The 21,319-nt window shown below is 43.5% G+C and overlaps 2 long non-coding RNA genes across 2 annotated transcripts in view; one reads left to right on the top strand and one right to left on the bottom strand.

Annotated features, from left to right (window-relative positions):
• LOC146403107 (uncharacterized) overlaps nt 1-21,319 on the bottom strand; it is a 39,014-nt gene that overhangs the window by 3,916 nt on the left and 13,779 nt on the right. The gene's annotated exons all lie outside the window — the stretch shown is intronic.
• LOC146403108 (uncharacterized) lies at nt 10,097-20,773 on the top strand. Its single transcript, XR_014803027.1, has 2 exons — nt 10,097-11,026; nt 18,925-20,773. It is a non-coding gene; the product is annotated as an uncharacterized LOC146403108 (long non-coding RNA).

Raw genomic sequence — 21,319 nt, 5'->3', positions numbered from 1 at the left:
CACTATGTTGGGCTTCACATGCTGAGCCATAACAGGAGCTCCTACAATGGTAAATTTCATGTTACATGTATTTAAACATTTTTTTTTAATTGGAAGAAAACAATTTTTATATAAGTTCTCTTTCTGGGCCATGCCTAGAAGTTGCAAGCCTTCAGCAGGCTTCAGTGTTTCAAAATAGTTACATGAGACAGATGTGCCAGAGCAGTTGTCGGGGTGAGGAGACAGTCCTTCTGCTTCCTATTCCACCATCTCCACCAAAGCCTCCCACAAGAATTTTATAAACCAAAATATTACAACAATTTTTCCAGCCTCTTTCCTAAAGTTGCTGAACTTCCTCGCTTATCCAGGACAATCCTTAACCATAGATGATTCAGCTTCTGATGGATGAATTTCAAACATTAAAAAAGAACAGCTGTTAGGGAAGGTCTTCATGGTGTCTTTCAAAACCAAAGGCAGTCAACCAGCCACATTTAAGTGTACAGCCTGCCCTGCGGGGAAGTGGTGAGTAACAGAGGGGCTGCCGGCTCAGGAGGCTGCAGGACCTTCCCTAGTTTTAGTGTAGGAATAGGTGCTTCTCTTAGAATTAATTGGGGAAATAAAAAGCATCATTCTAGGAGGGTTTGAGGATTTCCTTAAGCAGGTAACAAATGGGGTTTGCAAGCTGGTTGATTTTATAAACCTGCTTGTTAATCTATTCCCCTGCTTCTACAATCCCCACCCCAACATTTTTATTCTCTGTAATGGAACCAGAATGGCTTTTGTTTTTTGTTTTTTGTTTTATAGTGCGGCACCCGCAGCATTGGGAAGTTCCTAGGCTAGGGGATGAATTGGAGCTACAGCTGCTGCCCTGTACCACAGCCACAGCAATGCCAGATCTAAGCCACGTCTTCGACCTACACCACAGCTCACGGCAACGCTGGATCCTTAACTCACTGAGAGAGGCCAGAGATGGAACCTGCATCCTCATGGATGTGGATATTAGTCGGGTCATTACCGCTGAGCCAAAACGGGAACACCCAGAATGGCTCTTTTACATGTAAATCAGACCTGGAAAAGATATTTATTGCTTATGCCATCATAAATCAAGGTACAGTGTAAAGACACTATCTGTTTCATTTTCACTGATGTTCTTTTGATATATAAAAAGTGAGGTAACAACATCACTGATTATTAGAGAAATGCAAATCAAAACTACCATGAGATAGCACCTCACATCAGTCAGAATGGCCATCATTAATAAGTCCACAAATAACAAATGCTGGAGAGGGTTTGGGAAAAGAGAACCCTCTTGCACTGTCGGTGGGAATGTAAACTGGTACAACCACTATGGAAAACAGTATGGAGGTACCGCAGAAAACTATACCTAGAACTACCATATGACCCAGCAATCCCACTCTTGGGCATACATCTGGACAAAACTTTCCTTGAACAAGACACATGCACGTGTATGTTCATTGCAGCACTATTCACAATAGCCAAGACATGGAAACAACCTAAATGTCCATCAACAGATGAATGGATTAATAAGATGTGGTATATATATAAAATGGAATACTACTCAGCCATAAAAAAGAGCAAAATAATGCCATCTGCAGCAACATGGATGGAACTAGAGACTCTCATACTAAGTGAAGTAAGTCAGAAAGACAAATACCATATGATATCACTGATATCTAATATATGGCACAAATGAACCTTTCCACAGAAAAGAAAATCATGGACATGGAGAATAGACTTGTGGTTGCCAAGGGGGAGAGGGAGGGAGTGGGATGGACTGGGAATTTGGGGTTAATAGATGCAGACTATTGCATTTGGAATGGATAAGCAATGAGATGCTGCTGCACAGCACTGGGAACTATGTCTGGTCACTTATGATGGAGCATGATAATATGAGAAAAAGGCATGTATATGAGTGTGTGTGAGTGGGTCTCATTGCTGTACAGTAGAAAATTGACAGAACACTGTAAACCAGCTATTAATGGAAAAAAATAAAAATCATTAAATTTAAAAAAAAGTGAGATAAGTCAGAAGACCAAGTACCAGTCTCACCTATTACAATGATTTCTCTGCTGGGTGACCTTGAATAAGAAACTTGGCCTCTCTGAGCCTTAGTTTTCTCAATAATAAAATGAAACTATAATTTTGATAATCTTTTAGAGCACTTTCAAGTCCAAAAGCTTAAGATTTGATGACTTTGATCAAAAATCCATAACTCTGGGAATTCCCATCATGGCTCAGTGGAAATGAATCTGACTAGCATCCATGAGGATGCAGGTTTGATTCCTGGCCTTGCTCAGTGGGTGGATGATCTGGCGTTGCCGTGAGCTATGGCAGATGCAGCTCGGATCTGGCATTGCTGTGGCTGTGGTGTAGGCTGGCAGCTGCAGCTCCAATTCGACCCCTAGCCTGGGAACCTCCATGTGCCGTGGGGGTAGCCCTAAAAAAAAATCCACAACTTTCAGAGTACTAATTCCTGCGGTTCCAGTAGAAGTCTCCACACGAGACCATATTATTAGTCCAGGTTTCCAGAGAAACAGAACCAAAAGGATGTATTTATAGAGAGATTGATTTTAAGAACTCGGCTCATGTGATTATGGGGGCTGGCAAGTTGGAAATCTGCAGGGAAGGTCGGCAGGCTGGGAATTTTGACAGGAGTCAGGGTTGTAGTCTGGGCCATGGCGTGCAGCGGCTTGATGTGGGATCTCAGCTCCCACACCAGAGACTGAACCCGGGCCGCAGCAGTGAAAATGCTGAGTCCTAACCTGGAGGCCACTAGGGAATGCCCCAGGGTTGCGGAATCGGATCCGACTGCTGGCAGGATTCCTCCCTGCTCTGGGGACCTCAGTCTTTTCTCTGAAGGCCTTCAACTGACTGCTGGAGTCCCACCCACCTGATGGAGGGTGATTTGTTTCCTCAGAGTCTACTGGTGGAAATGCTAATCACATCTGAAAACCTCTCCCTGGCACCGTCTAGACTGGTGTTTACCAAACAAGTGGGTGCCCTAGCCTAGCCCGGAGGACGTAAAATTCACTACCACGCAGACCCAGCCCTCAGGTAGAATCCCTGTTCCCTTCTTTCCTTCCTCACGGAAACGACTCCGGGGTTAATAGATTAGATTCGTGTGAGTTTGCTTTGTGGGAATCAGATGAGTCAATCCCTCAAGGGCCCAATTAATTTTGTGCTAAGCACAGTGCTAAACATAGTATAGCATCAAAAAACGGTGAGATGGACAAGCAAACTGACCATTTAATGCAGGGTTCTGCGAAAACAGGTTCAGGGGTGGGTAGAATTATCAGGAAAGCTTTCCAGAGAAGATGACCTTTGAACTGAATGTGGAAGGTCAGATGAGGATTTGTCCAAGTGGAAATGGTAGGGGGTACCATCTCCTGCAGGGGACCAGCAGGTGCTAAGTGGCATGGGGCACAGGCCTGGCGGGCCAGACCACGGCTGCTATTCTCACAGTGCCCTGTTACCCCTGACCCACCCCCCTTCCTAGCCATTCACTCCACGTGTGTGTTCCCTACTGAATCACGAACCACAGACAGAGGCCGGGCTCCATTGATTTCTGTTTCTCCCGCACGGAGCGTATGCCTGGCACGTGGCTGGGATACTTACTACATGCTGATCAAGTGACACTGGGTTCAAGGCCAGATTTGGTCACGGTGTGGACTCACCCCCAACCCCTGCCAGCCTTTTGGCAAATCGTTGCCATTCACAAGGAGGACTGGGTGAGAGAGGGAGACAGATCACCACAACTGCTCCCTCTTTACTGTAAAACCAAACTGTAGGTTCTACTGCGGGGGCAGAAGCAGTACTGGTACAGAACGGGGCCTGAAAACAGGTTTTTGCGGATGTGGATGTTATAAACGCATTCACGCTCATCTAAAAGGCATTCCTTCGATAAATGTTTTTTGATAAACGGATAACCATATCCCATTCCCAGCAGGCATGGGTACGGTGCTCAGGGCCGTAAATCATTCTGGCACAAGGATATTAAAACATGCGGTTCTCTAGGTACTATCCTCTAGGGGTCGAATTGGAGCTGTAGCCACCGGCCTACGCCACAGCCACAGCAACGTGGGATCCGAGCCGCGTCTGTAACCTACACCACAGCTCACGGCAATGCCGGATCGTTAACCCACTGAGCAAGGGCAGGGACCGAACCCGCAACCTCATGGTTCCTAGTCGGATTCGTTAACCACTGCGCCACGACGGGAACTCCGGTACTATCCTCTTTAAACTGACATCTCATGGTATAAAGGGACAAAAGTCATAGCTGAGCGCCAAGGGAATTCGCTCTCAGTAATCCCACCAACGTGCCCAGGGGATTTAGAAGCAAAGAGAAGAAGAGGAATCAACAGTCAGCACTGCCCCTGCCTTATCCACATGGAAGGAGGTTTCAGTTACCAAAGCTACAAGCCTGTCTCTTAGGGAGCACATGGCACCACACAGTAGGTGCCCTAAAAAGGCCATGCCAGTCACATGAAATGTAGATCTCTACCTAATTAGAGATATTTTCCGTTGGAACTTAAGAGTTAATGGACGTGACAGAACAAGATCCAATAAAAGATAATGGGTCTGCTTCCCCTGGATAGAACTAAACAAGCTAGACCATTGTGGGAGCCAAGAGGAAACACAAAACTGGACCCTGCAATTATCTGTTCATTGTGATGCATCTTTAGCTATTGGACATGGCATGCTTCCAGAAAGCACACTCCAGAGACATGCCGGAGAATGAAAAAAACAAAACCCCTTTCAGATGGGGAATCGGAGCAATGAGATTATGCTACGCCCTCTAATGATAAGAATGACACAACCGTATGATGCCTTTTAATTTCTAAGACACTTCCTTGCTCATTACTATATTTAATCTAATCCTCTAGCATCCTGCCATGGCTGTGATGTACAACATCCATTCCCATGTACAGAGGGGAAAAAACCAAGCTTCAGCGATGCCATGTGATTTGTCAAAAACCACCCAATCAGTGAAAGAACTAAGGAAGCAGCTGGGATCTGAATCCAGGTCTCCTGATTCTGTGTCCAGGGAGCTTGCTACCGTGCCCAGTGATAATTAAAAAAAAACAACTTACTTTCCTGTCTAAGATTTTGGAAAAGCAACTTAGATGAAGAGATTTTCTAGGAGCTCCTATTGTGGCTCAGAAGAAATGAATCTGACTAGTATCCATGAGGACGCAGGTTTGATCCCTGGCCTCACTCAGTAGGTTAAGGATCCCGCCTTGCCATGAGCTGTGGTGTCGGTCGCAGACGCGGCTCGGATCCCACATTGCTGTGGCTGTGACGTAGGCTGGAGACTATAGCTCCAATTAGACCCCTAGCCTGGGAAACTCCATATGCTGCAGGTGTGGTCCTAAAAAGCAAAAAAAAAAAAAGGACATTTTCTAGAAGCAAAAGGGGTAACGGAGCTCACGTAGAGGGCCCTATGAGAGGCTTTTACAAACTGGCATCTCAGAGCCTTAGGAGAGCTCTATGGCATATTTATCAAGAGGAATCAGGCTTTTGGCATTTTTGATGGGGAAAAGTAATGATATGCTAAGTTTCTGAGATAATTTTTCCTTGAATCTATTTCCTTTCCTTCTGAATTAAATTAAATTCTAATATTTATACTGAAGCAACAGCACATTTGTTCCTAAGTGAGATAGAGGACCTCCTCTAAAGGCATAAAAGCTGTTAAATCACAGTAGAGGCATACGAAATAAAAATCTTACGGCTCCCCCTCCCACTCTAGGACCTCCAGCCACAGCTAAGAAAAACAGTCACCACTTACATAATATGAAGGATTTGCCAGGCACTGTCCTATGCAGTTTATAAATATTAACTCACTGAATCCTCCCAAAAACCCTAAGAAGAAGGAGCTACGTCATCTTGACTTTGCAGATGGGAAAATTAAGGCAAAGTGGCTTGTCTGGGGTCACACAGCCAATTCGTGGGGGAGCTGAGACTGGAGCCTGAGCCGTGTCAGGGCCAGTCTGGGTCTCAACCACGAGAATGAGTCTGAGATATCCTGACCCTTCTTCCTGAGCAGAGCATTTGGACAGGAGACTTCCGGGTTTTCTCCCGACCCCATCACGGCTCCTAACTTGTGAGATGTGGAGATCCTGGCACTCATTGGTTTGCATGAACAGCAGGGTGGACCATTACAACTTATGTTTACCAAACCACGTCACACCACGGGGAACGAGGTATATAGTCTGGGGTAGAGTGTAGCCCAGTGCAAAACTGGAGTTCCTGTTGAAGCTCAGGGGAAAGGAACCCGAGCACGATCATTGAGGATGCGGATTCGATCCCTGGCCTCGCTCAGTGGGTTAAAGATTTGGCCTCACCGCAAGCTGTGGTGTAGGTTGCAGATGTGGCTCAGGTCTGGTGTTGCTGTGGCTGTGGTGCAGGCCAGCAGCTGTAGCTCTGATTTGACCCCTAGCCTGGGAACTTCCACATGCCGCAGGTGTGGCCCTAAAAAAAAAATAGTGCAAAATGTCCTGTTACACTGTGATTCAAAACTGTAATTGTGTACATCTCAACCCTCGCTTTACATAGACACACATAGGCAAATAAATGAAAAATACACTAAATATTAACAATGGTGGTAGAATTCTGGGTGACTTTTTTGTCTTCATCCATTTATCTAACGGGACGACGTTTTCTTCAGTGGGGAAATGTGTGTATGAAGGTATGGAATTTCCAGTCATGTAACTGGGAGTACTTTATGCTAAACTTGCTTGGGTATAAGGAGTATGGACTAGAAAAATTATCAAAGTTCAGGTTGCTGTAACAGGGCTAGCTCTAGAACTTGGCATTGGATGGGTGGGTTGGCTCAGGAGAAGAGCCGAATAAGGGATAAGACGGACGCACACAACCCTGACTGTCATTCAGTGGGTGTCATGTTGACCCCAATCCCACGTGAGCGGGGGAACCAGCTCAGAGTTAAACATGCTGAGAGAGGGTGACTCACACAAGTCACCAACAGCACATCTGTGACTCTCGCGGCTGAATCCAAGTTCTCCTTTTCACCTTTCTGCCCACTTGGCTGAAGACAGAGGGCCGGGAAGGGGAGGAACACAAGACATGGTCTACGCTCTACAGGTGAGGCAGTTGGCCAACACCTCCTGACAGCACAAGCATTCTCACAGTAAACCTCTGGCAACTGATGCTATTTCTTTTCCAAAGAAGCTCACTGTTGATGGAAGAGACAGGCTGAAACTCAGGAACATTATCATCTGTATAACTAAGTATCGTCTTTTTTTTTTTTTTTTTTTTTTTTTACAGCCGCGCCTGCAGCATATGGAAGTTCCCGGACCTGGGGTCGAATCAGAGCTGCAGCTGCTGGCCTAGGCCACAGCAACAGCAGATCTGAGCTGCATCTGTGACCCACACCAAAGCTTATGGCAACACCAGATCCTTAACCCACTGAGCAAGGCCAGGGATCGAACCCGCATCCTGACAGAGACAATGTCAGGTCCTTAACCAGTTGAGCCATGATGGGAACTCCAACTCAGTATCTTCTTTAAACCCAAATGAGAGTTTTTGTGTTGGGATATGCAATGAGACACAGGATAAAGTCTCTGTCCTCATGGAGTCCGCAGTTTAGCTGCACTGATGAGATATTTATATATGAAGAAATTACAATATAGGGATATTATAGATACTAATTTTCACATACAAGTAAACAATTTTGGAGTACCCTTGTGGCACAGTGGGTTAAATATCTGGCATTGTCACTGTAGCTGCTTGGGTTGCTGCTGTGGTATGGGTTTGATCCCTAGCCCAAGAACTTCCACAGGCCGTCATGGCCCAAAAATAAAAAAAAGCAGAAGAAAGGTAAACAATCTTGTATTGCTGAGTATCTTTCAAAATAAACCGCAAGCCTCTTGGAGGCTAGGATTGCCTCCTATTTCTTTATACACCCTGCAGTGTCTCCACGATGCCTTGACTACAGTAATGCTATTTGGTAAACGTTTTGGACTGGAAATGATATATGCCACCCCTAAATTATAGGCCTGTTGCCTACTGAGCCAGCAGGTGCCTCTGTCCTAAGGAACATAAGGTGCTTCCTCTCTGAAGATCACACAGTCATGATGACCTAACTTTAACCTGGCTCGTAGAGGACGAAAGGAGAAGAACAGATTTTCAACATCCTTTGGAAAACAAGAACTCAAACTCAGGAGGAATGGGACTGGGGTTAAAGGGTAGTGCATTCCACAAGGCTCTCCTAACCTAAAACTTCAGGATTTCTTTTCCTTACAAAGGGATATTTTTTTTTAAAATGTGCCCTTAAATTCCTCAATAAAAAAAAGGCTGGATGAACATTATTTAGGGAATAAGGAATCAATAACACCAGATGACTATGTAGAAAATAAACTGATGTTAATTCCTGTGAGGGTAGTGTTGGGTTTTATATCAAACTGTTGATGGTAATTATTTCTGCGGGGGGGGGGTCGGGGGGGGAGGGTCAAAGATGCCCATTCGTGTTGTTTACAGCCTATACAACCAGAAGGCATTCCCGCATAACCTGAGCCAATTAAGAAGGATGAGGCGGCGAAGGGGAGGAGGCCACTGTCATCCGAAAGGAAGGCTGGGAAATTCTTTTTTTTAATTGTGTGCATAGTCACGATTCAACAAGTGTTTTGTCACTAATGGAGAGAGAGGATGTGGTATTAAGAAGCATCGGCGCCCTCTCTGCTTCAGGGAAGGAAAAGCACGCAGAGGAAGGGAGTCACCGCAGCCTGGTGTAGCTGGAGGATTAGGTGACAGAAAAGCAATGTTGAGGAGTTCCTGTCGTGGCACAGTGGTTAGCGAATCCGACTAGGAACCATGAGGTTGAGGGTTCGATCCCTGCCCTTGCTCAGTGGGTCAGGGTTCTGGCGTTGCCGTGAGCTGTGGTGTAGGTTGCAGACGCGGCTCGGATCCTGCGTTGCTGTGGCTCTGGCGTAGGCTGGCAGCTGCAGCTCCGATTTGACCCCTAGCCTGGGAACCTCCATATGCCGTGGGAGCGGCCCAAGAAATGGCAAAAAGACAAAAAAAAAAAAAAAAAAAAAAAGAAAAGCAATGTTGAGAAAGGCAGGGAGCAGTTGGACGAGGAAGGGCTTCGGGTTTCTCACTCAGTCCAGCAAGCCCCTTGTACCTGTTGACCAGCCACTTTAGACCTAAGCCTAAGAAGATTCTGAACCTACAGGCCTCTGAGAAGGCTTGGGATTTGCTTTTTTCTTTTAAAGATCTCCAGATGAATCTGATTTAGAGATTGGCTTGCTCTAGGCCAGCAGTTCTAACCAGATGATGTCTATTTCACGGGATGTTTGGTAATGTGTGGCCACATTTTTGATGGTGGGTACTACGGACACGTAGCAGGTAGGATGAAGGTACTGCTGATACCCCACAATGCACAGGACAGGGCCCCACAACAAAGAATTTTCTAGCTCAAAATGTCAATGGTGTCATTGCTGAGAAACCCTACTCTAGGCAATGAGGAGCCACTGAAGATTTTTGAACGGTGAGGTTATAGCCACTCAAATACCTAGGGAGTTCCCATTGTGGTACAGTGGGTTAAAGATCAGATATTTTCTCTGTGGCAGCTTGGTTTCAATCCCTGGCCCAGTGCAGTGGGATAAGGATCTGGCATTGCCGCAGATCACAGCTGTGGCTCAGATCCAATCCCTGGCCTGGGAATTTCTATGCCACAGGGGTGGCCAAAAATGACAAAAAGAAAAAAAGAAGCTAATCCTAGAGAAACTGATCATGAACAGATAAATAAATACATAATAAAATATCAAGAAGTAGTGATAAGTGCTATGCGGAAAAATAATGCAAGCTAAGGAATAGGGAGTGGCTGGTGCAATTTTAGAGTGATCAGGGGCCTCGGAAGAGGGGAAACCTGAGCAGTACTGAATGAGGTGACAATGCAGGGAAGCAGGAGAAACAGCAGGTACAAAGACTCCAAGCCAGCTACTTGATGAACGTAGCCACAGGGTGTGTGTGTGTGTATGTGTGCGCGTGCACAGAAGCAAGAATGGGACAGGATCAGAGAGATAGCTGGGGTGAGATCACGAAGGGCCTTGGGGGCTGTGCCAAGTCTGGATTTTATTCTAATTTTTTTGGAAGTCACTGCAGCAATGAGAGCAGGAGAAAGGCAGGATCCAATTTCCAATGTTGAGAAAACGTGTGGGGGAATTGTAGAAGCAGAGAGAACAGTTAAGAAGCTGTTGCTGTCGTCAAGACAAGAGGGATAAAAGCGTGGAGGTGGAGGTGGAGGTGGGAGAGGAAACAGCAGGACCTGCAATATGTTCTGGAAGGATTTGCTGAAGGTGGAAGCAAGGAGAAAGAATGATTCTGAGGTTTGGGGACTGAACAGCTGCGTGAATGGTGCTGCCTCTCACAGAGATGAGCAGCACTGGCAGAACAGCAGATTTTTATACAGGAAAAGAGACCTTGGGGACATGTTGGGTTTCAGAAGGCTACTAAACTACTAAACTGTCAGAGCCAAGTCTTTGGTACCTGCTCCATCACGATCACCAGTGTTTTGTATTCCAATAAAAGGCACCACCATCCACAGAGATGTGGTGGTCCCCTTTCAATCACGCCTACCCGGTCAAACCAAATATGTGACACTGGGAAAACATCTCTAACTTTCCAGATCTGTAAAATAAAGATGTCACCATCTGCCTCATAAGGTTATTATAAGGACTAAACGGGGCAACGTGTATATCACATCTAGCACAGTGATAATTTCTTTTGAAATGAGAGATGAGCTCTAGACAAAGAGAGCCGTCAACTGGATATATTCAGAGAAGAATAACCTGGAGGGTAAGAGAAAGTAAATCTATGTCCTGGAAGGAACAGTACAAGGTAAAGTGAAAATATTTAGTAAGAAGAGAAGACTCACTGGGCACCTAAGCTGTCTTTAAACATGGGAAGCGGTGTCATTGGAAAAGCAACATGTCTTTATGGTTCCATTGAACAGAACTAAGAACAGAAGATAGAAACCTCAGGGAGATAGAAATCAGCTCAGTATGTGATGGTAAGTTGTTACAAATATCCTAAGAGCTGGAGTTCCTGTCATGGCGCAGCAGAAATGAATCTGACTGGGAACCATGAGGTTGTGGGTTCGATCCCTGGCCTCACTCTGTGGGTTAAGGATCCAGCATTGCCATGAACTGTGGTGTAGGTCGCAGACACAGCTCAGATTTGGTGTTGCATGGCTGTGGCATAGGCCGGCAGCAACAGGTCCGATCAGACCCTTAGCCTGGGAACCTCCATATGCTGAGGGTGTGGCCCTAAAAAGACAAAACCTAAGAGTGCCTGAAAATGTACATTCTAGGAGTTCCCTTATGGTGCATTAGGTTAAGGGTCTGGTGTTGTCACTGCAGTGGCACAGGTTCGATCCCTGGCCCAGGAACTTCCACATGCCTTGGGTGTGGCCAAAAAAAATGTATTTTCTAACTGGGGAGGGCATGAATAATTATGAGATATTGCTCAAATAGTCTTTATCTAATTTTCTTGAGGAGATATGTTAAGATCTCCAGGTGACCTGTCCCTTTTTTTTTTGGTAATTCTATAAATCTGTATTATGTATTTGAGGCTCGGTTATTAGGTGCATCTAGGTTTAGGAATCTTATCTCTTTCTGCTGTTTTATCCATGACCAGGATAACTCATGACCTCTCCTATCCTGCAAAATGCTCTTTCCTTGAATATCACCCAACTTCCCTTTGGTTTATCATTTGCTTGGTATGTCTATTTTCATCTCTTTTTTCCTACCTTTCTGCCTTATTTTAAGGATGTCTTACTCACCTACCTCCCTCCCTAAAGGTAACTGGCGTCTCGCCTTCTCACATTGTTTTTGAAATTTATGTAGATGGAATAATACATTAAATTTCATGTCTGGCTTCTTTTATTTGACATTGTGTGATTCAGCCATGTTATTGTATATAGCTACATATATATTCACATTTATGCTGCATATAGTATTCAGATGCGCTAATTAATGTGAAAACTGTTATGTATTCAATAGTAAGTTGTTTTGAATTTTTGGCTATTATGATTGAGGCTGCTATGAATTTATATACTGGAAGAGTAAGAGAAACAGGGAGTTCAACTCATGAAAACTGACTAGGAGTGAGGATGAGGTGGAGGGGACTAGAATAAGCTTTTAAAAAATAAATGTATTTACGACACGGTAATGCCTCACATCTGACAGTGATTCATGTACAGCAGAACGGAGGACTTAGGAAACAAGAGGTATTTAAGTGGTTGAACAAGGCATTGGAAAGTCCACGCACTTTATTCACTGGAGGATTTCTTCCTCTACTCTTTATTTTATGAACATTTCTAAATACTTTGGTTCTCTGGCAGACTGCTCCCCAGAATAGCATGTTCTCAGAGGCAGGCATATTAAGGCCAGAAAAAGTGCCAATTAACAACTAGGGACAGGACAATCTGTATTCGTAAAAAGATAGAGAAATGAAAAATGCATAGCAGTTTGAGTGATTTTTTGAAGGGACAAACCATCCAGTAATCTCCCAAAGGTATTAGCCGGCACACTAACACATCACAACAATGTCCAAGTTTTAAAGTAGTGTTTGAATTATATGTACTCTATCATGTTTAAAGTGGCCAGGGATGTTTACCATTCTCTACGATTTCTGTACGAATGGTTAAAACAAAACAAAGTAATAAATGAAAGCATTTTAGTGCATAAAGAAGTGGCAAATGATATTAGAAAAACGGTGTTTGAGAGTACTATCACATATTCCTGAGAACTGATTGCAAAGAAAGAAAGAATGGACGGAATCTACAAAAAAACCCCACAGCTAACATCATACTCAGTTGTGAAACACTGGCTATTTTCTCTTAAGTTAGGATCAAGCCAAGGATGTCTGTTCTCACCACTTCTATTCAACACTGTACTGGAAGTTCTAGACAGTGCAATTAGGCAAGAAAAAGAAATAACAGGCATCCAGATTGGAAAGGGAGAAATACAAACTCCTCCATATTCAGACGACATAATCTTTTTTTTTTTTTAAGATTTTTACTTTTTTTCTCTTGGATGACATAATCTTGTATATAGAAAATCCTAAGGAATTCACTAAAAACCTATTAAACCAATAAATGGGGAGTTCTTGTCTTGGCTCAGTGATTAATGAACCCGACTAGTATCCATGGGGACGCAGGTTTGATCCCAGGCCTTGCTCAGTGGGCTAAGGATCCGGTGTTGCCGTGAGCTGTGGTATAGGTCAGAGATGCAGCTCGGATCCTGCGCTGCTGTGGCTGTGGTGTAGGCCGGCAGCTGTAGGTCTGATTAGACCCCTAGCCTGGGAACTTTCATATGCTGTGGGTGTGGTCCTAAAAAGACAAAAGACAAAAAAAAACCCCAAAAACCTAATAAGTAAGTTCAGCAAGGTTGCAGAATACAAGATCAATACACACACGTGCCTGCTGTGGCTCATTGGGCTAAGAATCTGACAACTGCAGCTTAAGTCACAGCTGTGGCTTGGATTCAATCTCTGGTCTGGGAACTTCCATATGCCACAGGTGAGGCCATAAAATTAAAAAGCTCAAACACAAAAATGAGCTGTATTTCTATATATTTGCCACAAACAACCTAAAAATGAAATTAAGGAGATAATCTATTTGCAATAGCATTAAAAGAATAAAATACTTGGGAATAAATTTAACAAAAACAAAATTTTTACTCTGAAAACTACAAAACATTACTGAAATTAAAGACAATCTAAATAAATGGAAAAGACACTTCTTGTTCATAGGTCCAAAGATTTAACATTGTTAAGATGGCAATATTCACCACATGGATACACACACTCAGTGCAATTCCTATCAGAATTCCAGCTGTTTTTTTGTTTTTTTTTTTTAGGAGAAATTGACAAGCTGATTCTTTTTTTTTTTTTGTCCTTTTGTCCTTTTTTTTAAGGGCCACACCCATGGCATATGGAGGTTCCCACGCTAGGGGTCTAATCAGAGCTATGGCCACCTGCCTACACCAGAGTCACAGCAACACCAGATCCGAGCCGCTTCTCTGACCACAGCTCACGGCAACACGGTATCCTGAACCCACTGACCGAGGCCAGGGATCGAACCCACAACCTCATGGTTTCTAGTCAGATTTGTTTCCGCTGCACCATGATGGGAACTCCGACAAGCTGATTCTAATTCAAGTGGAATTTTAAGGGACTCCAAACAACCAAAACAATTCTGAAAAAGAACTAAGTTGGAGGACTCACCCCTTCAAAAGTTCCTACAGGAGTTCCCGCTGAGGCACAGTGGAAATGAATCCAACTAGGATCCATGGGGACACAGGTTTGATCCCTGGCCTCGCTCAGTGGGTTAAGGATCTGACATCACCGAGAGCTGTGGTGTAGGTCGAAGACGTGGCTCAGATCTGGTGTTGCTGTGGTTGTGGTGTAGGCCAGTGGCTACAGCTCCAATTCAACCCCTAACCTGGGGTGTGGCTCAAAAAGAAAAAAAAAAAAAAAAAGAAAGTTCCTACAAAGTTACAGTGATCAAGTCAGTGTGGTGCTACATAAAGTATGTAGGTCAGTGGAATAGAATTGAGAGTCTAGAAATAAACTCATATGCCTACAGTCAAGTGATTTTTGACAGTAGTGCCAAGATCATTCAATAGGGAAAGAACAGGCTTTTCAACAAATGGTACTGAGACAACTGGATATCCATAAGCAAAAATGGAATTTGAAGCCTTACCTCACACCATGTGCTAAAGTTAACTAAAAATGTATCAAAGACCTAAGTGTATGAGCTAAAACTATAAAACTCTTAGAAAAAAACAGAGTTACCCCTTGGGTAAATCTTTATGATCTTGGAATTGGCAATAATTTTTTTTTTTTTTAGGTCCAATAAAGATTTTTTTGGTAGTATAGTTGATGTACAATAGATTTTTTTTTTTTTTTTTTTTTTTTTGCTTTTTAGGGCCCGTGGCATATAGAGGTTCTCAGGCTAGGGGTCCAATTGGAGCTACAGCTGCCAGCCTATGCCACAGCCACACCGGATCCTTAACCCACTGAGGGAGGCGAGGGGTCGAACCCGCAACCTCATGGTTCCTAGTTGGATTTGTTTCCACTGCACCACAAGGGGAACTCCATTATAACAGATTCTTAAATATGCCATAAAAACATGAGCAACAAAATAAAACAGATATAAATTGGACTAGATGAAATTTTAAAGCTTTTATGCTTCAAAGGACACTATCAAGAAAGTGAAAACAGTTCTCTTGTGGTGCAGTGAGGTTCCAGTGTTGTCACTGCAGTGGCTCAGACTGTTGCTGTGGCACGGATTCAATCCCTTGCCTGGGAACTTCCATATTCCATAAGCATAGCCAAAAAAAAAAAAGGAAAAGTGAAAACACAATCCACAGAATGGAAGAAGTATGCAAATCATGTATCTGGTAAGGAACTTACCAGAATATATAAAGAACTCTTATGTCTCAATAATAAAAAGACGAAATGTAGTTAAAAAATAAGCAAAAGATCTGAATGGACATTTCTCCAAAGAGGATATAAAATGGCCAATAAACACATGAAAAGAAACTTGACACTATTGGTCATCAGGAAAATGCAAGTCAAAACCACTATAAGATACAACTTTACATTCACTAGGATAAGCAAGACAATAACAAATGCTGACAAGGATGTGAAGAAATGAGAACTCATATATTGCTGGTGGGAATGTTGAATGGAACAGCTACTCTGGAAAACAATCTGATTAATGATTAAACATATAGTTACTACAACAGCAAGTAATTACACCTCCAGGTAGGTACCCAAGAGAAATGAAAATATATGTCCACACAAAAATTCATAAATGAATGTTCATAGCAGCATTATTCAGAATAGCCAAAGAATGGAAACAACCCAAATGTCCATCAACAGATGCATGGATAATGTTCTCTGTTCATGAATTGGAGTATCAGTCAACCACAAAAACTAATGAAGTGCTGATACATGCTGAAACTTCCATGAACATTAAAAGTATTAAATTGAATTAATTGAAAAAAGCCTGTCGCAAAGGTCCACGTATTATATGATTCTGTTTATGTTAAAGTCTAGAACAGAGGACTCCAAAGAGGCAGAATGTAGATTAGCGGTTGTTTATGCCCTCGGGGGAGGGAACTGGGAGATGAAGCCTAAAAGATATGAGGTTTCTTCTTGAGATGATGAAAAATGTTCCAAAATTGACTGTGGTGATGGTTCCATACATCTGTAAATACACTAAAAACTACTGAATTGTACACTTTAAATGGATGAATTATATGGCATGTGAATTACATCTCAATAAAACTGTTTTGTTTTTTAAAAAAGCACCATCAGAAGAGGGCGGGGTGGGGAGGGGGAAGCACTGTCACGAAGGATAGGCTCACAGACATAGGAAGAAAAAAAAAAAGAAAAAAGAAAATAACAGAAAAGCGACAGCTTCGCTTACTTTAGATTTTAATTGGTCATGCTTAAAATTCCATTCTGAACCAAGTTCTGATTTGGGGGAATTTGAAACCTCCTGATGTAGGTGGGGGAAAGGGCACCAAATTCATGAGTGGGAGTAGAATCGTGGCAGTCTGTATGTAGACAGCGCATTCTGGACCGAGACGGGTCAGGGAGGTCCTATGTATGGTTTCGCAACCATGTGGGTGGAATCAGTATTTTGGAATTGAGCACAGCACGTGCAAAGCCCAATCGGCATCTCAGATAAAGGAGACACTGTTTGTGAGGAGGGTCAATCAACTTGAGGAACGGAACCTATGACGTCTGAGCAGAAGAAAGACTGGTCTCCTATCACCTGCCACACAGTCAAATACAAAGATCCAAACCTGAGGGGAAAGTCTCGATTGTCATCACAATACACACACACACATATTAACCTGGCACAGTGATTCCCTTAGTTAATGACATTATACTGCAGTCTAGCTTTTCTCTTCACCTGTTTCTTTACTACTTTTTATATTTCTTCAGAGGATTAGTTGGGAGTTTCACATTTATGCTGCCACTATGACCTTAGTTTCCCCCAGTGCTTTCTGATTTCGTACATTCTAGTTTTTCTCCTATCTCCGCGTGGCTTGGTGATCTGCCTGCTCTGCTGTTCTCCTACCTCCCTCATATCAGCGCATGCACACACTGTCTGAATACTCTCTCACATGGATGCTGGTAACTAAAATATCATTAGTATATGTTAGATGGATATGCTCCCTAATTTTTATTTATTTATTTATTTTTTTTGGGTCTTTTTTGCCATTTCTTAGGTCGCTCCCACAGGCATATGGAGGTTCCCAGGCTAGAGGTCGAATCGGAGCTGAAGCCACCAGCCTACGCCAGAGCCACAGCAACGTGGGATCCAAGCCGTGTCTGTAATCTACACCACAGCTCATGGCAACGCTGTGAGCGAGGCCAGGGATGGAACCTGCAACCTCATGGTTCCTAGTCGGATTCCTTAACACACTGAGCCACGATGGGAACTCCCCTAATTTATGTTGTTTATGGCACTTAACTGCACCTGAAGTCACTGTACTGGTTTGTATGCTCATTGTCTATTTCCCTCCACTCTAATGCAAGTCCCACAAGAGCAGGCATCTCGTCTGTTCTGCTCGAAGTATCCCTATTGCAAAGTTGCTGGCACATGGCAGGTACTCAAAAAAATTCTTTGACTTCTTGATGAGCAGAAGCACACCCATCTTTGGTATGAGGCAACGAGACTTATTAAGCACCACTATTAAGTCTTGACTGTTAGGTACTGGAGACACAAAAGTGAAAACTGCACTCCAGGAATGGGAGGACAGATGGACAACAGCAAAACCAACGTGTGATAAGGATGATACCAACGTTCCTGTTTTAATTATGCCGTATTCCTTCTGCTTACATACTCCTAAACCTGTGTGTGCACTTCCCAGCTCCCTTCTGCCTGGATATACTTCACACTTTATTCAGACTAAGGTAGGAGTACAGGTACCATGCTGTATTTCATGTGGGGAAATTACTAAGACAGTAAATCTTAGGGAAGCCATGCCTTACTTTTTACACATAAAATCCCATGGATGGCCACTCTAGGTACTCTGGTTTAGACAAACCAAAATTCAACGCTATACTCCAGCTCCCTCAATGTATATACTCATCTGATCAATATTTACAGAGTATTCACAGTAAGGCCTGGGACACAGTAATGGTGATGAGGATTCGGAGCTCTTCATTTATCGAGGGAAGGAGGTAACTAAACAGAGAGATATAACCTAAAGCAGAAGCTACCTGATAGAGCTCTAGCCGGGGTATTCCAAAAATTACCCAGGAAATGAAAAGCACACAAAGACCTCTGTGTTCGGGACAGCCTTACTCAGGCTTGACACTCAAATGATGGGTCTGTTCTTTCTCTCTTTTTTTTTTTTGCTTTTTAGGGTTGCACCGTTAGCATGTGGAAGTTCCCAGGCTAGGGGTCCAATTGGAGCTACAGCTTCCGGCCTACGCCACAGCAACGCAGGATCCAACCTGTGTCTGTGACCTACACCACAGCTCACAGCAATGCCAGATCCTTAACCCAGTGAGTGAGGCCAGGGACTGAACCTGCAACCTTGTGGCTGCGAGTCAGATTCGTTTCCACTGAGCCACAACAGGAACTCTCTAGGCCTGCTCTTTTTAACATGGACATTCCCTTAGGGGAAGATGCAGGGACTCACAGACTTGAAAGAGTTAAATTCCTCGTAAATATGTCAACCAAATAGGGAAAAAATTTTTTTCATTGCTTGCCTACTGAACCTACCTTCCATTTTTGGAAAAAAAGAGAAATAGTACTGGTAAAATTTTGAACTTATTTGCTCAGCTGCTTATTAAGCTTTAAACAATCAAAACCACCAAGTGGCTCTACTGTGTCTATTTCTAACCCTGGGTCCTCTGGCATATTACATCCCTTAGGTCCTCCCTGGAGAGTAAGAGGCTCACTTCTTCTAGGAAGACAGCATGGTGCTATGGCAAAGGATGGGATTTAGGGGTAGGAAACCTCCGCCGGAGTCCTGCTCTGCCACTAGCCGTGAAACCGTGAACAAGTCATTTCACCATTGGAGTCCATCTCCCCACCTGTAAAAGGGAGATAACATCTACTGCCCCACGAATCTCAGAGGCATAAAGGGAGTACCGAGTCAAAGGGTAGGTGCCAGATTGTTTTAGAAACTACGAAGCAACATACAAAGATTAATTATCCTTCATATCTGTATGCCAGTGCTTATCAAGTCCCGGATACAAAAATATTTGTGGAGCTTCCGCTGTGGCAGGAGTTCCCGTCTTGTCTCAATGGTAATGAACCTGACAAGTATCTATGGGGACGCAGGTTCAACCCCTGGCCTCTCCCAGTGGGTTAAGGATCCAGTGTTGCCGTGAGCTTGTGGTATGTCACAGATGTGGCTTGGATCTCAAGTTGCTGTGGCTGTGGCATCAGCCTGCAGCTGTAGCTCCAATTTGACCCCTATCCTGCTAGCCTGGGAACTTCCATATGCCACTGGTGCAGCCCTAAAAAGACAAAAACAAACAAACAAAATCCAACTGCAGTGACTTGGGTTGCTTTGGAGGCACAGGTTTGATCCCTGGTCCAGAAACTTTCATATACCGCAGGTGCAGCCATAAATAAAAACAGTAACAAAAACCCCCAAAGCATTTGTGAAATAAATTAGTATCTCAAATGTTCCTGGGGCATAGATCAAGGAGAGTTCCAGCTGGCTACAACTTAGAAGCTTCAATATTAGAAAATTTATTTCAGATTATGTGGAAAGATTTACCTGTTTACATAAAAAACTTAATAAACACTTGTTTAGTAAAGATTTAAATTGGTTTTTAAATTCATGGGTTGTCAAAATATCTTTTACCTCTTCTCCCTCCTGCTCTGCCTTTTAATAATTTTTTATGCCCACTGGCACTTCTATCAGATGGTGAAATGAGGGAGTTACTCAATGGTGGATCAGCCAATTTTGCAAGTTTTTAATGTCAGGAAAAACTAGTAAAGAGGTAGATGCTACTGAACAAAAATGGTGTCGGTTGTTTCTCTACTATCAATTTCTTTTTTGTTGTTGTCTTTTTGCCATTTCTTGGGCCGCTCCCTTGGCATATGGAGGTTCCCAGGCTAGGGGTCTAATCGGAGCTGTAGCTGCCAGCCTACGCCAGAGCCACAGCAACGCAGGATCCGAGCCGCGTCTGCGACCTACACCACAGCTCACGGCAACGCCGGATCGTTAACCCACTGAGCAAGGGCAGGGACCGAACCTGCAACCTCATGGTTCCTAGTCGGATTCGTTAATCACTGCGCCACGATGGGAACTCCTCTACTGTCAATTTCAATTGATATTGAAAGCTGCTAGCTTCACTATCTGGCTAAGAGAAGATTTTACATTATGGATGACAAATTAAAAGTTTAGGCAGATCCCTGGGGAAAGGAAAAAGTAAGTATAATTTTAGCAAAATACTACCTAATCCATTCTTTGCTTTTGTAGATTAAAAGGGTGCTTCGAGGTAGTGCTCTGCCAGGTTCAAGCCACAGGTCCTATTCAGATTGCTCATTGAGTCTAAGAATGCTTCTTTTTTTGGTTTAACTGGGAACAAATTTCACTAGGCATGTCTGTCAGCTGTGATTTAGAATGAAGATGATAGAGGCTGACTGCAATGCCCTCTGGTGGCCTGAAGGTTTCTCTGTGTCTGCAACTGCAAAAAACAGCCATTCTCTATCAAATAGCTTATTTATACATTAAAACGTCAATAAAGACAAATTGCAAAAGTCTTCTTTTGGGTCTCCTGTCACAATCATAAAGCATAAAGGGAGGGACGTGGCCAATGGAACCCCACGTTCATGGTGCTTCGTAACACGATTTAAATAGCAAGTTCCTGCCCTTTAGAATTTGCCATCCGAAACGAACTCGTGGACGTGAACAGACTTGTGGTTGCCAAGAGGGAGGGGGAAGGAATGGAACAGACTGGGAGTCTGGGGTTAGTAGATGCAAACTACAGCATTTCAAGTGGATAAGCAATGAGAGCCTGCTGTATAGCACAGGGAATTATCTAGTCACTTGTGATGGAACATGATGGAGGATAATGCGAAAGAATTTTAATATAGATGTATAACTGGGTCACTTTGCTGTACAGCAGACATTGACAGAATATTGTAAATCAACTACAATAAAAAAATCATAAAATAAGCCTCGGGGAAAAAAAAAAAAAAGAATTTGCCATCTAGCAAAGGCACAGGAGGAGCCAGCATGCAGCCTTGGAACCAAAGCTCAAAGGGGAGAACTATGGCAAGTACATGGGCTTTGGAACCTTTGCGGGA

Source organism: Sus scrofa, chromosome 5 (assembly GCF_054392235.1).
Source record: "Sus scrofa isolate SSC_HxYL_T2T_F1_AM1 chromosome 5, Sscrofa_HxYL_maternal_Yorkshire_Landrace_v2.0, whole genome shotgun sequence".
Classification (NCBI taxonomy): domain Eukaryota; kingdom Metazoa; phylum Chordata; class Mammalia; order Artiodactyla; family Suidae; genus Sus; species Sus scrofa.
The sequence above is the reverse complement of the archived record's forward strand: the minus strand, read 5'-3'. Positions and strand labels throughout refer to the sequence as shown.